The 15,004-nt window shown below is 41.6% G+C and overlaps 1 long non-coding RNA gene across 1 annotated transcript; it reads right to left on the bottom strand.

The window, feature by feature from the left end:
* Positions 1 to 411: 411 nt before the first annotated feature.
* Positions 412 to 14,511, bottom strand: LOC135314181 (uncharacterized). Its single transcript, XR_010373632.1, has 4 exons — positions 14,308 to 14,511; positions 4,477 to 4,591; positions 4,265 to 4,346; positions 412 to 2,779 (listed from the first exon to the last, which is right to left on the bottom strand). It is a non-coding gene; the product is annotated as an uncharacterized LOC135314181 (long non-coding RNA).
* Between the last annotated feature and the right edge of the window lie 493 nt (positions 14,512 to 15,004).

Here is a 15,004-nt window from a genome sequence, read left to right on the forward strand (position 1 = left end):
GGTTTTCCCAAATAAATGAGACTCGGATCTGAAGGCAGCTGAGTAATCTCTAATGCCATTGACTCCATGAGACCTGAGGGCATGAAACACTTTTACAGCAGAACTAAGCACCCAGCAGGATCGTGGTCTAAATGGAAATCAGAATGACTTTTGGATTAAAGCAATGTGATTTAGCAAACACAGTATAATTGTGGAGTACCTGCAAATATTGACATGAGCCTAACACCTCATTTAGTAGGAAAGATAATTTGCAAAATCAGAAAATGAAAAGCAAATTACTGGACAATAGACCACCACTTTCCTGACTGTTAATCATCATCTTATAAAGCCATGATTGTCCAAACTGTAAGTCAATATACAATAAAAATATTTAATTTATTTATTGTAAGGATGAGACCTTGAAGCTCTAATTCTACAGGATAATTCTATTTAGTCAATCAAAAAAAAAAAAAAGGGAATGTCACCTGTTTGTATTTTACAAATTGATGTGCATTTATGAAACAACTAAGTTCTGTGGTGGGGAAACCTTATTACAAATGTTCTGCTTTCCTGCCACTGTCACGATCAGCAAAATACCCTTGGCCAGACTTGTCCATGGCTGATGATGCAGCAGAAGGAAGTGTTCCCTGGAGTCAGTAAGAATTCGTCTTCCAGGTGGTGGGGTAGTACAAGGAGTGATGGTGCCATCTTTTGTGTAGGAAGTCACACCAAGCTCTCATACAGTCGCAGGTGCCGGTGACACATGGATGCTTCTGCCCACCTCTGAGCATTAGTCTTAGTGGGTCAGCTCAAACTGCATTCCTGGGATTTAACTTTGACCCCTTACTTTGTTTTTTTCTGTTAGCTGGACACAATCTTGTTACTTCTATGTGCTTCCACCTTGTAAGTAACTTCCTTTAATAGCAAAATGCAACAGAGACTTTATATGAAAGTCTGTAAAGTGCTTTGGACTAAGGGGGCTGTGCGCACTTGGTAAGCAAGTGGAGTTCCAGTCAGACACTGAACAGATGTGCCCTGATGCTTCTTGCTAGATAGTAACTTGTTGGACCCAATACTTGTAAATCAAACTGTCTCCTTAATAAATAAATTGTTTACAGAGATACTTAATGGCATCTTGAAATCTAGCCATGGGTGCACAGAGTGACTGCCTGTGGAGCCTTTTATTTACTGTCCATGATGATATTCTCTGTGGATCTTGCACTTTTGCTTAAATGCTTTCAATGTACCATTTGTGCTTGCTTTATTCAATGAAGTCATATTTTTTTTTCTCTAGACGTTATGTGCAGCATCTATCTGTCTCACGATACTAGTTCCTGAGTTTACTGAAATTATCGGTGTATCTCTTTACAGAACAGATTTTATTAACATCTCTGAGCTGGTGAAAACCTGGCTTAGGGCTTTGCTGGATTAGCTGGATCTTCCCAATGGAGGTGACTTTCCTGTGTGATTTTGCCGTGAATTTGTAGTACTAGAGTCTCTGTAATATGCGTTGTAGTCACAGATGAAAGACCTGCCCTATGCCATTGTGTAGGACGTTACTTCTGTCAAGCGAAGGTAGAGGTGTTCATGGGACAGTTTGAAGCTAAATACGGAGCAGATGACAATTAAAATAGTGTCCATATACTATCAATGAAAGAATCAAGACAGTCAGCAAACACTAAGTCGGACCAGTACAGACAGAAGAGGAAGGAACTGCGTTGACAGTGTTGTGATGTTGCATGATAGCTTCTCAAAACAAAAACAGATCCCATAAACCAGCTTTTTTATTGCTTCTTTTTCGGCCAGAACTGAATTCTCTCACCCCTTCCACTGATGCATAATGCCAGTTCAATTCAATAGCTTCCTCTTTAGCAGCAGCTAATGGTATTGTTGGGTGTTATCTTATATACTTATGTAATTTCAGTTGAGCTAGCTTGATGATGTAAAAGAACACCCTTTTGTCACCTTAGCTATACCAATGCTTTCATGTACCATAAGGTCAGTCACAATCTTTTCGAGTGGACACATATCCCTGAGTTAATAGTAATCTTTTGGGTTCATATTAATAAGCAACAATGTACCTTTGAAAACCAGCAGCAATATGAGTGTAGAGTGAGCATTTTTGCCAAAATTAGATGGTTTTCTTCTGTGTTGTACTCTGAGAGCCGGTAGTAATTGACTTTCAGCATTCTTGACAGCCTTTGCTCCTCAGAAGGTTTGCACACAGGCTAAGGGAAGCAAGTACGAACCCCAAGAAAAGAGTTGGATTATTTTCAACTTATTTTATTCTGGCAAACACTGCTTAGCCCTTACTGTGCTTTATTGGTTCAGCTTTTAGAATTAACAGGATTCCTAAATTAATCTTGGTCTGTGGGAGCACGTGAAACTGAAATGTCTATAACATCCTGTTGTAATAAACTATGCCTGAGTACACTCACTGGCATTTAGGGCAATGGTCATCTGGTATAAACACTTAAATCAAGTGTGAGGGGAACCTTTACTGAAGTCACTGCAATAGGCTGGCTGAAGACCTTGCTGCACGTTTCCCGTGGATCTGTAGGCAAGCTGTGTCCAAAGAGTGCCTGAGTCTTGCTGCATCTTTTCCGTCCTTAAGGTCTCAGCAGCAGAAACCTTCTCTTATGAAGGTTCCTTAGTGTTTGGTATGAAGGAGTCTAATATCTCTGAAGCAATGATAAAAATGCAGGACGGAGGAATGCAGGGGAGAGGGGAGTTGTTGACCTCGCTGGAACTCAGATAAGTCAGTGGAAGATAAAGAGAATTCACTTGCACTTGGACCGACCTCCAATACGAAAACAGGGCAACACAATGAAAGGTCAAAGAATAAAAACAAGTCATTTGATAGTGCCTCAGTAAGGCAGCAACGAGTTGCTCTACTTGGCCTTGAAATAAGTAAGGCCATCAGGGAAAAAATGCCCAATTCATTCACTTATTGTAAAGCTAACAGAGCCCGCATTTTTGGTTGCTGTAACGGAACAACTCTCCTGTAACACACACCCCTCACCCCAAAAAGGCAGGGTGTGGGAGGCAAAGGTGTTATTAAAGGAGATTTGTGAGCTTGTTATCTTGATGCTTCTCAAACACAGCCCCGTGTGACACTAATTCTCGAGCTTTTATTGGGCATGGAGAAAATGGAGCAAAATGAAGAGCAGCAGCAAGGAGAGGTTCTTAACAGCCTGACAGGTTCTTAACAAAGTTATATTCCTGCTCCATTTTTCATTGCTGTTTTAAAAAGAAAATAACTGGGTTACAGGAAATATCCTGAAAGCTCTTGCATGAATGTTTGGTGTTTAGGTAGAGTGACCTGCAGGTGAGCACTCAGCAGTTAGTTTTCATTGAGAAAGAGCCACAGTTTCCGTCTCCTACATTTTCAAAGTGTGAAGAGTTGTCCACAAGCCAAGAATCTGCTAATACTGAGGGTGCAACAGTGAAGACTGGAATGTTAATCGTTATCTCATGGCAGAGAATTTCATGGTTAGTTCAAATGGATTAAAAGATAACTGATTTCTCACAACTCATTTAAATTTCCCTCCTCTCTAGATTAAGAAACTGGTTCCAGCTTCTTATACATAAATGAGACATCAAGAGTGGGATTCACTCCCCCGCTAAAATTGTTCATTTTCCCAGAGGACGCCATATGCACTTAAGCAAGGAAGTTACAGACAGCACCCAACCCAAGGAAACAAATGGCCTTGGGACGTTGCTCTCAGAGATATTCCCCTGAGCTCAGTGGGCTTTGATGCCACAAAACCACCACAGCCAATATCGTCACCACAAGGACGGGAACTATGTCCCGTTGCCTACTCTAGCTCTCCTCCTGCAATGTAATTTCTTCTTCTGGTCTGCCTGGGAACTATGTGAAAGATAGCAACCACTTGCAAGTATCGTCCAGTACCAACCTTTGCACCTATACCTTAGCTTCCTTTCTTACTTTCAAAGTATTTTTTTTTCTGAAAACATCGTATCAATTACCCAGGATATGTTTGGCTGCATAATTGGAATGAAGGACAGTTGTTCAGAAGGCAACTGTTATTTTTATGTATCTGTGGTAATATAAAAAACTCCTTGTAAATCAATCATAAACATCTCTTCAGTGATTTATAACCAGTATGCAGAAGCTGAGAGGTGGCTTTAAATGCAGATTTTGTTATAAATTATTTCCTTGAATTATTTTCCTAAATGCAATAATTTACTGTCATTAATAGTCTGTGCACACCACATTGAAGCAAAATGAAGTGCAACTTCTTAAGACGATGGGTGTACTTACAGAAAACTTTCTTGCATAACTTCTTCCATATGGACATGTATCATTAATCTTTTGACAAGGAGAAGGATCTTGATTCTTTCCTCTGTTAGCAACAACAAAAAAAATGCAATTCTGGAACAGAGCACTGAAGTTGTACGTCTGCTCAGGGGATGAGAATCAAGGTCTTTGAAAAAAAAACTTGGCTTTGGTAGTATTTAACTTTGTTGACTTACATAAATTGCAGCAGTGCTCAGCTGATCCGTTGTGGACCGAACTTCGAGAGGTACCACTCTCCCGAGTACAAAGTCTGAGTCTCCACTCTCCTCTGCGTGGATATTCATTTACCACCTGGACAACGTGATATGATAATGATCATTCAAGAGGGTGATTTTCGCTGCAGTCGTTCAGTTGTATCAACATGCCTTTTCTTGATCAAACTGAATAGCCTGCCAACGAACTAATGCTGTCATTTGCTTGAAAGTAGCTCATTACCAGATCTGATCAAAGTATTTTCTGTCATATTTTCCTTACTGTTGTTTTTTAGTAAGAGATACTTTCCTTGCAATAAATAGCATATTTCTGTGAAACTCAGCCTTTTATGTAAGTTTTTACTAAAAGCAGTATATTTTGTTTACTTGATTTTCTATCAGAAGTCTTCTTTCAGTAAGTAAAAACTATGATGAAGATATTAATACCTTTTATCTATCTTTTTTTTCTGTGTTGATCTGCGAAGCTCAATAAAAATGTAAAAAAAGGTCCATTTTAAGTTTCAAAATGGAAACTAAGACACCAACATTTCTGTCAGATTGCTTTCTCTATCTTGACTAATTAGCCAGCTGTAAGGGCAGAACATATCTTACAGCTCCTTGTGTGTTATGAATTAGCCCAATACTGCTGACATTACCACGGTTTTCACATCCTGCTGAGCTTTTTGTGGGTTTAGTTTTCCTAATAGAAGCATTAGAGGGGCACATTTACATGCTTGCCATGATTTATGAGTACGTTTTATTTGTGGGGAGATTAAATTGTGGTGGGTTGGATCTGTTTGGGTTTCCTCGATAGCCTTTGATTAGCTTTAATACAGGTAGCCCTCACAGCAAATCAAGTGTCTCAGCTCATCTACAACAAAGTGAAGCTGTGACTCATTACCTGGTAGACGAGCCTTTCTCGTACGGTAACTCATTAAACTGAGGAGGTTATTTACGATGTTTGCAGTCACCCCAGCTGATGGTGTCATTTAGGAAACTCAAGTGCTCCATATAGAATGTGAAATATTTGATAGTTCATAGATGACTCATTAAGATCTGAACAAGTTCAAAATACGCTTTTCTGAGGAGAGCTTAGCTGGGTGATGAATGTGGCCATCACTGGGCTCTGGGGTCACCTGGAAGCACAAAGAATGTCCCCTGCCTTTGCCTAAGGTTAATGTACATAAGGTTTTCTTGGAAACTCAGTATCTCAAAGCATAATGAAGAAAGTGCATTCCTAAAGATAAGTAGGTCCCAGCCTTGGCTGCCAGTCTCGTTTTTTTGGAAGTCAGGCATGCGAGTCCTGTAGAAACAACACAAGGACAGTCTTCAGGCTGGAGACGCCATGAGGACTGCCAAAATAAAGAAGTTCCTGAGCTTGGAAGCATGGCTAATACAAGCCTGAGGGCATGCAAGACTTAGATACTGCCCAATTTTTGCAAAGCATTTGAACCCAGCCTGAAAGAGGGAATTTACAGCAGCAGTTTTGTTAGTCTATCATCTCTCTGTTATTTAGCACCTGCAATATATTGCATTATACTTCTTTCTTTCTAGTGCGCTTTGGTGTCCATGCTATTAAAGTATCAGGTGCTCACATACACTCCTTGAATCTTTTTGCCATCATGCCATTCTTAAAAAACTCACAGCTGTACCATCGTGTTTACACTTTAACAGCAAAAACAACCCCCAAATCCCTCTGTGTCCACCAACGAGCTGGCCTGCCTGTCCTGGGCGCCTGCACAGCCGTGCCAAGAGGATCCTGGCCATTCTCTTTGTGATATGCGTTTTATTGTCATTTGGACTTCAAGTCCATCACTCGGATGGCAAGCAATCTGAGATGAGGTCTGTACTCATGTTTTCTGTTAAGTGGCTAGTGCGCAGGGGAGGCAGAGGAGGCTATTAAATAATAATGACAACAATAATACATCTGATAGAGTTCAGTTCCGCTTTAGCACTAAATGGAAAGCTGAAAGCCTCCCTATGGATCTTTTCCATCTCGAGCACCAATGATTGTAACAGATGCATCAGTTTTAAATTAATGACTTGCATGACAAATAATATTGATACATGTGTTTAGGAAATCTGTGCCCAACTGGCATGTTTTGATTAGCTGCAAGGGATGATACTGCCACATCTGTAATATAACTCATAAAACATATAGATGCGGTCCACTTTTTTAGTTGGAGGAAGGCAACCTAGATTCGTTAATGTGGCCCTTTACCTCCAACTTTATAAGAATCTTATCAAATAAAAATAAAAGCAATGAAAAAAAGGACTTTCTTCTGTGATTTTAAAAACACCTGCAAACAGCAAAGGATTGGTAAAAACCAAAAGAGGAATGAGGAAACATTGAAGATGAAAACCACTGATCCATTTAAACACAGATGAAATGATTTGACAATCTACTGGAAAGGAATATTAAACAGATACAAGCTATTAATTTTCACTGAGGGTCAGCCTGGGAGCTTGCGTAGCACATAACGTTCAGGGTAACCCTTCACAGTGGGGAGGATCTCACCATAAATCACAGCTTCTTACTCTTCCGGGGGACGTTGATACAGCTCATGTAACAACTGGAAAATGTTTTGGACAGGTGATAATGTTTATAGAAAGGAGGGACAGTTTGAAAGGTGGAAAGAGATCAAAAATTACAAGGAAAGCTAGCAAATGGCAAAATTAGAATAAAGAAATATTGATCCCTTTCATTTATTTGTTATGGGGGGTGGGGAGGACATTGAGTGGTGAGAAAGGTCTCGATGAAGAATACAGTTTGTGCTATTAGGGCTCCTCATGGGAGCAGAGACCTTCCAGCTCATAGGTCAGCATTTTATATTGCAAACTCCCTGTGGGCTGGGCTTTCCTGGTCATTTTTAATGTCTGTATAGTGCTAGAGTATTTGAGCATCTTCCATATGGAGCTTAACAAACAAGAAGCTTTTACAAGACTTCAGGATGACACTGGCTCATCCCTCATTTTGAGATACAAACTCTCTGCTCAGTGCTTTTGGAGGGTAATGAGGATGCTGGGAAAAGCTGTACGAGCAGTTAATGTGAGGAATTTCAGCCTTGACAGCTCTATTCTGAGCACTCCTTCACCTAAAACAGAGCATTTACCTCCTTCCTTCTGCCTATCTAGCCAACTTTTTGTCCTTGTCCTTAAAAAACCAAACCAAAACAAAACAGAAAAGCCCTGCACAACAAATCACTACTTTCATCCACAGGGAACAGTAAATGCCACTCTACTCATACCTTTGTACTTCTTCAACTGTTCCATTGCCCAGTGCTAGAAATAATTATGTGAATACCTCTATATCAGCCTTTTCTATCATGATTAAGACTATGCCAGTCGTAAAGGTCACCATATGATAGACTACAGATCACAAGTCCCCAGCAGCCAGTGTGACTAACACATTAAACATTGGATTGCATCTTGGTCAAGTGACTAGCGTAGTGTGAGAAATGAAATCAATACTCACCCTGGTGAGAAATGTTAGAAACGAGCATTCACCATCAGCCACACTCAGATGGCTGAGAGTCTGGAGTGCCATATTTTCATATTCATAACCTAGATGTTGCCTTAAAAAATCACCCTAACAGTAGCAGTGGCAATGCTGAGCACTTACTCCTGCAAGTCTTTCTTCAGATTTATCAATATACTTTATTTATCAAGCATCAGTCTCCTCCTCGGAGGTCCTGAGCCATCCTGCCCCCACTGTGATTGGCCTGCTCTGCCCGGCACCGACTCCAGCAGAAACAGCTGTACTGGGGAAGATCCGAGAAATGGAATCTGTCTGGAAAAAAATAACCCAGCAAAACTGTTGTAGCTGTTTCAAGGGGATTGTATTTCTATCCCTCACAAGAGAAATATTCCAGGTATAGGTAGATGCATTTTTAATGATTCACATGCACATCATGTGGAACAAAAGCCTTTATTTCCCCTGTCCCTTCTCCCTTTCCAGTATTCCCCATTTTTAACATGTGCTCAGCACCAAAACAGACAAATCTATCACTTGCAATTTCAATAATTTTTGTCATCATGATACCAGGTTACATCTTGTTGAATCAGAGTTAAACATAGATGTTTATAAAGGGCAGGTTGATGCCTGTCTCAGTATCTATTTTTCACTTTATCCTTCTCTATTTGGTTTTCAAAGACAGTTCGATTTTTTTTCTTCTACATTTTATTTTGTTTTCAAAGGTGCCTCAGTTGAGCAAACAAATAGGATTTCAGATTGATCTTATCATCTGTTTACAGCAGGTTGAGCTTGAGTTCAGAAGCGTCACTGTTTAAAAAAGCATTGAAGTTGTAGTCATGAATACTGGAGTGTGCTTTATGTGCAACCTTCTGGTCTTGAAAGCAAAGAGAAGTGCTGAAGCATTTAGCATGTGTGCTCCTTGAATATATATTTTCCAGGTGAGTCTTAAAGGCAGCCTCTTCTTTACAAGAGCAAATCCAATACTGAAGCTGTAAGTAAGTCCAGACATGCTCTTAAAACTTGGCCCTATCTGAAATATCATTAATAATAATAAATAAAATTGAATTTGCGTAACCTTTCTATAGAAGAAGCCTCTAGCTGGTACAGATATCAGTGCAAGGAAGCACTCGGAAGAAGCATTGATTACAATCCACTTTGGGACACTACTCACTAAAGGGCAATCACTTCTGTCATTAATTGCTTTAAAAATAAGATTTAGAGAAAGCTGCGAATGAAATAATGATGGGACTCTAATGATTCCTATTGTAATCTACGGCAGTATTTCCACCGACTTCATGGGGAGAACCTTGTGCCTTCTCTTTTAACACCAAAACCAAAGCCACGGCTTGGATTGGCCCTTCTATTCCACCTGAATTTGGTTGTAAGGAAATTAGCTGATGGAAAGGTGAGTGTGGCAAAGAAGTGCCAAAACCACAGGTCTTGTAATGGGCTGCTGAACTGAAAACATTCATTGCAAACACCTCAAAAAGACCAAGAGAGAAAATTAAGTCTGGGTATGTTTCATTTCTCCAGGCAATTTTTCTTCCTAGGTTACAAGAACCTATTCTTTTCAGTTGTTTAATAAAAAAAAGTCAGAGTGCAATTGTTAAAATGAGCAGTGGGAAATGCAGCAGCCTGACAAGAAATTACATGTCTTATTTATCTCCACCGAAGTCGCTCCTCCAGGAGGTGCGTGCTGGTGAAATGCATTGCATTGGAGCGTGTGCCTCTGATGTCTGTCAGAGGTACTTCCCTGTGGCTCCGCAGCAGTTTCCTCCCCACCGTAAGTCCTAAAGGTAAATGCAAACCCAGGCCTGGACTAACCAATGAGTCTTATCAGAGACTTATCCCCCCTCTGCCCTTGCTGTTAATGCTGAGGCAGAAATGAAGCAGGTCAGGCAGAACTGGAGGTCTGTGGGTGGCCTCCTGACTGTAGGAAAAATTAAATCAAAGCTCAAGGAATAGCTATCCCTGGGGAAGAGGGTTGGTGCTTACAAGCTTTCTTTGTAGATGCTTGAAAAACTGCCCGAGCACAATGCGTAGTGCACAGTCCTAGAACAACGAGCTTTGTCTGAAATAAAGATCAGAATAGATAAGAAGAAAATAATGCTTTGGAAACATTTATTTCATGGAAGTGGCAGTATAAAATCAGATCCTGATTAACCAGATTGGAATTTTTCTGTGCAATGATTTAACAGCATGCTGATGTGCTGATAGCATTTGCCGTCAGCTTAGTTAATGCTGGTACGCCATGCTCCAGTCCTACAGAAACTCACTCGTTTTCACAGATAGCTATCTGAGGGCATCAATGCTCTTCTGAGATGGATGGCTTCTTCTTTTGAAGACCCCAGCTACTATTTTGATCAGTACAGTGTAAAAAACCTGAAGGGAATTTAAATTAGATTTAAATGATTTCTTCAATTTTCCTGTCATTATGTATATCGGGAGGAAAGGGAGCGAGCAAATAATGAACAATATTGCAATTATACCTTCAGAGGGTTTGGCTTATGTAGGGCAACTGGGCCAACAGATGGCGAATGCAATTTGATGTACAAAGGTATGAAATAACTGATCTGGACGGAAGGATTAAAGTGGGGTGTGCGTATAAATTGAACATGGATGACAAAAAGTATATCGGGCTATTATGGGAAATCACTGAAGCCCAAGCACAGATGCTGCAAAAGACAGCGAATCAAACTGCACTGGCACAGTAATAGAAACAAAGACAGAAGGTGAGGGTGCTATTGTTTTAGTCTTTTGTGAGTGGAACAGGCTTTGATCTGCTGGAAGGAGAGAGCTGCCTTGGGGGAGAAGCACTGAAGGATCTGGTCGGAGCAGAAAGTTCATAGGGGTTGGGCTAATTTACACGGTAAACTACAGGATGATGTGGTGATTTTAGAGAAACACCTCTAAGGAAAGGCTCCATCAGGGCATTGCATTTCTTATACTAGCACTCAACAAGACAGAGCATCTTATTAGTGTTGGCAGAGTGGGCCTAGATGAGGTATAAAGGCCAGGCTACCTCTTCCAAAGCATAATGTAAGCACAGAATAAGTAAAATGAGGACATGCACTTGAGAGTACTTAATAGGAAGCACCAAGTTTTTAGTTGATAATAGCCACTTAATCAAACAGGCCTTATATAAAGTCCTTCTAATCCTAGCTCATCAGCTAAAGCTATGCATCACTGGGGTATTCCTAGGGCAGAAGTACAGTTTAGCTGACAAAGAAGACTAAAAGATACCAGGAAATTTGGGCAGTGCTTCTAGCTGTGCTGCTCACTCTCTAAAGGCATCTGAGCACCAGAGTGGCGCATTGGTGAGGATCCCCAAGGAAGCGCTGGCTGAGCTGGTTCCCAAGGTGCGCTGGGACATGGCATACACTGATGTGACTGCACCGCCTCGGGAGCCACACCTCTGCCTCTCCGCACTGCTCTGCACAGTGCCGTGCATCCTGTGCAGCAGGACAGCCCACTCCGGATGTGCCCCTGAGACGACCACCTCAACCCAGTTTACCCATCTGTATTTTTTTATAAAAAAAAAAGGTATTAACTTATTTCAGATGGATGTTATGAAGGAGCTGGCTGGGATGGCAACACTGTCCCCCCATTTGGGAAAGACTGCCTCAGAGTGTCCCCTTACCTATGCATGGGACTGCAGAGCTGCCAGCACAATGTAAGCTCTGGGGATCTGTTGCTGTTATCCACGAAAAGAAATTGTGGGGCTACCACTGGACAGATCCCCTATGGAATGACCCCAAAGGATTCCCTAGAAGAAGGAAAAGGGAAAGTGTGTGGGATATTCAAGTGGCTGAAGTAGCTCACCAGCTCTGTATGTGTCCAACAAACTATAAATTGAAAATGCTACACCAGAAAGCCATGACCAGCCCTTCTGTCTAAACCCAGAAACACTCTTGTGTTCACTGGGGGGCTCTTCTAACCGAAGTGTTATGCCATAGAGTGCCATGGTATGTCTGCCGACCCGAACTTTCATGGCACTGCCTTCCTACCTGGGGAGGATAATAATGTCTGGCTGACCTGGACCAGCAGGACATCACTGTTTTCCTTATTTCCTCGCTGGCTAGGTTACTTTTGGCTGGACATTTGGTGGGTGGAGGATTGCTTCTGTTCATTTCCCACCCATAACCAAGCGAAACAACTCATTTACTCTTAGAACTCCCCTTAGCAGAACTGATAGAGAGGCATGAGGAAGTTCTTGTTTGCTTTTTCATCCACTCACAGTCGCACTGTTCAAAATCAAATTAAACCTTCACCCTAGAAATGTGTCCTTTTGTGAGATGCACTTAATTCCCGCAAAGGCCCTTGGAGTGCTGAGGAGTCAGAATGGCACGGCCTGAAGAGCTGAAGCACACTAAAAGCCTGACTTTTGGATTTAATGGCAGAAATAGAAAATAAGAGTGTTGGAGAAAATCAGTTTAGTGCAAGTAAAAATGGATTTTTTTTTAAAAAAAGTTTTCTTCAGCTTTGGATTATTTACCATTATAAACTTTTCTCCCTTTTAAAAAATGAGTTCTAGGTCAATTTTTCAGTAAAAATTCCTGTCTCAGCATGAAGAGGCAAATCTTTTCAGCTTGAAAACATACCCCTGCAACTGGCGTGCCTGAAATGAGATATTGTGTTTTAAAAATACGAACAAGTTAGGACATAAAAACTGCTGCCCTCACTTTTTCCAGCCTTCCCTGTTAGCCTAAGTCAGCTCAATTGCATTGTCTCAATCCATCTGAATTTCTGTTTTAAGGGAAATTTTCTTGCTGAAAATACTTCAGCTGGATCATTCCCTGGAACTACCAAATCCTGACATTCCAGTTCTGGTTTATCTTCTGTTTTATTTCCTTCTTCATAAATGTGGGGGCTAACAGACTGATTGAAGGAATTTGCTAACCTGTTTGACCATTTCTTTCTCTTTCAGATCCCAGAACCTGCCACATTTGCAAATGAGGCGCCAAGCTGGAAAACAGACCAGTAATACATAAGACAGGAGTATGGGTAAAGTTATAGTAATTAAGGTGGAGTCCTGATGCGAAAGCAACCCTTTAGGGATAGGTTAGTGTTAGTTAGCTTTAAAAGAAATTGCAAAAGTGCACTCAGACCTTATTAGTAGATATTCCCTGGATGGAGAATATGTAAAACATTTTAAGAGTTAAGCTGAAAAAGAAAAGCTTCAGTAAGGGCTACTTAGCTCTTAGGAAGGACCAAGAAGAATTTAATTTAGATTTAATCCAGTGAGAATTTTCTGGTTAAGATATTTTACCTGCTCTCTTTGGATCTTTGCTTTTAGAGCAGGATTCACTATAACACCAACTATCCAACCCTGTCTGTAGGTGGTACATATAGACCATGGCAAGTGCAAGCCAGGCAATGATGCGCAGGACAGAAATCGCACTGTTATCACGGAACTAAAGCTGAGGTGCCTACACCAACAGAGAAAACCTGTAGTGTGGGTGCCAAAGCAGGTACTAGGAGGAATTTGAATGGCAAATACATAAATGAGGCAGCAGGGAAGAGCTGGGGTCCCAATCTCCACCAGACCAGAACATGCAGCAGAGAAAAAGTACCAATAATCAAGTGTTACATTGGACATGCAGTGTCTCCTGGCTCTCGCTTAATTTCTGTCCTTTCGTCCTGACTTTGGTAGCCCAGCAACTGTGGGAAGCTCTTGATCCTATGTCTCCACCCCTTATGGAGATACTGAGATGGGCCCAGTGGCAGCAAAGCCATGTTAATGTGCTGCGACACCTGGGCAAACAGGCTGTCCCTCCCCATGCCGTCACTGCCCAGGGTTACGGTTTCCTGAGCTGGCCTTACTGTGTGGGCACAGCTTAAGCTTCTCTGCATGCACAGTGTGGGCTCTCCTTTAGGTATCTTTCTGTGCCAGAATGGTCAGTGTGATCGTCCCCAGTGTAAGTCACTCCATTACAGCAATGCTGTGTAACCCAGTCCTGGAGGAAAGGCTCGGTGCGTGCTGGGCACCGTATGGGTAAGTAACAACGTGTGTTCGTCCCCGAAACACGGAGGCCAGGGGAGCAGAGGAGAAGGTGTGACTTCAGCAGACACTCAAGAAGGAGAGGAGGAGGATGTGCACTGCAATGAACCAAAGTTAGCACATAAAAGAAAGCGTCAGCCTCGTAGCTGTAATAAATGCATTCAAATCTGGAGTGGGGGCTGACAGCGATTCTGCTCTCTCAAATGTCTAACCACGCTGCCCTTGAGCTCTGCACTTCAATTCACCGCACCCTCGGCACTGCTTGCTGTCTCACGGGTACCGCAAATAGACCTTTCCTTCCCCCTGAGCAGTACAGGCATGCTGCGTGTGTATCCCCTACCTGTTCGGATCGCCATTCAGGACAAGCAGCATTTCTGAAGTGTTCTACATCTTCGCAGCATTTCAGCAACACTAACTTATATCAGCTCTCCAGCCAGTCAATGTTCTTTGACATAAATTTGTTTCTTGTAGTTTTAGTAGAAAAGGTTGAAAGGAAAAGGTGCTGGGACAATGCTCTCGCTGGCAGAAAGCCAAATCAAGCGTGGAAAATCCAAACTGGGTATAATGAGAGGTAAAGATCATCTTCTCTCACACTGTTGGTGCAAGAACTCTGGTTAATATTTAGAGATACGACCCACTGTTCCTCATGCAATGTTTCTTATTCTCCATAGGCAGTGTCTTGCAAAATGTGACCATTAAAAAAAAGGTAATAATAATAATAATGATGAAAAATCCACTTTTTGCCTGCATGCGGTATCAATAAAATAAAGCCTGCACAATCCCACACCCGGACCATACTCCCCAGTGTCAACCCAGATGAAGCATCTCTGTCTTCCAGAAGAAACAAAATGTTGTCAAATATGTCACCTTTAGGAAACATAGCAGCCTTTTTTCTTTCTGCTGCCTCATCTCTGAAGTACCTCTCGCCTGAATGACTCCAGTTTTGATGATTAACCAGCCCATTTTTAAGTACCTATAAAATACCTTTCCCAAACAGGGAAGGATTTGGATATTAACTCCAGCAGCGTTGCGCTCAA

This window comes from Phalacrocorax carbo, chromosome 7 (genome assembly GCF_963921805.1).
Source record: "Phalacrocorax carbo chromosome 7, bPhaCar2.1, whole genome shotgun sequence".
Classification (NCBI taxonomy): domain Eukaryota; kingdom Metazoa; phylum Chordata; class Aves; order Suliformes; family Phalacrocoracidae; genus Phalacrocorax; species Phalacrocorax carbo.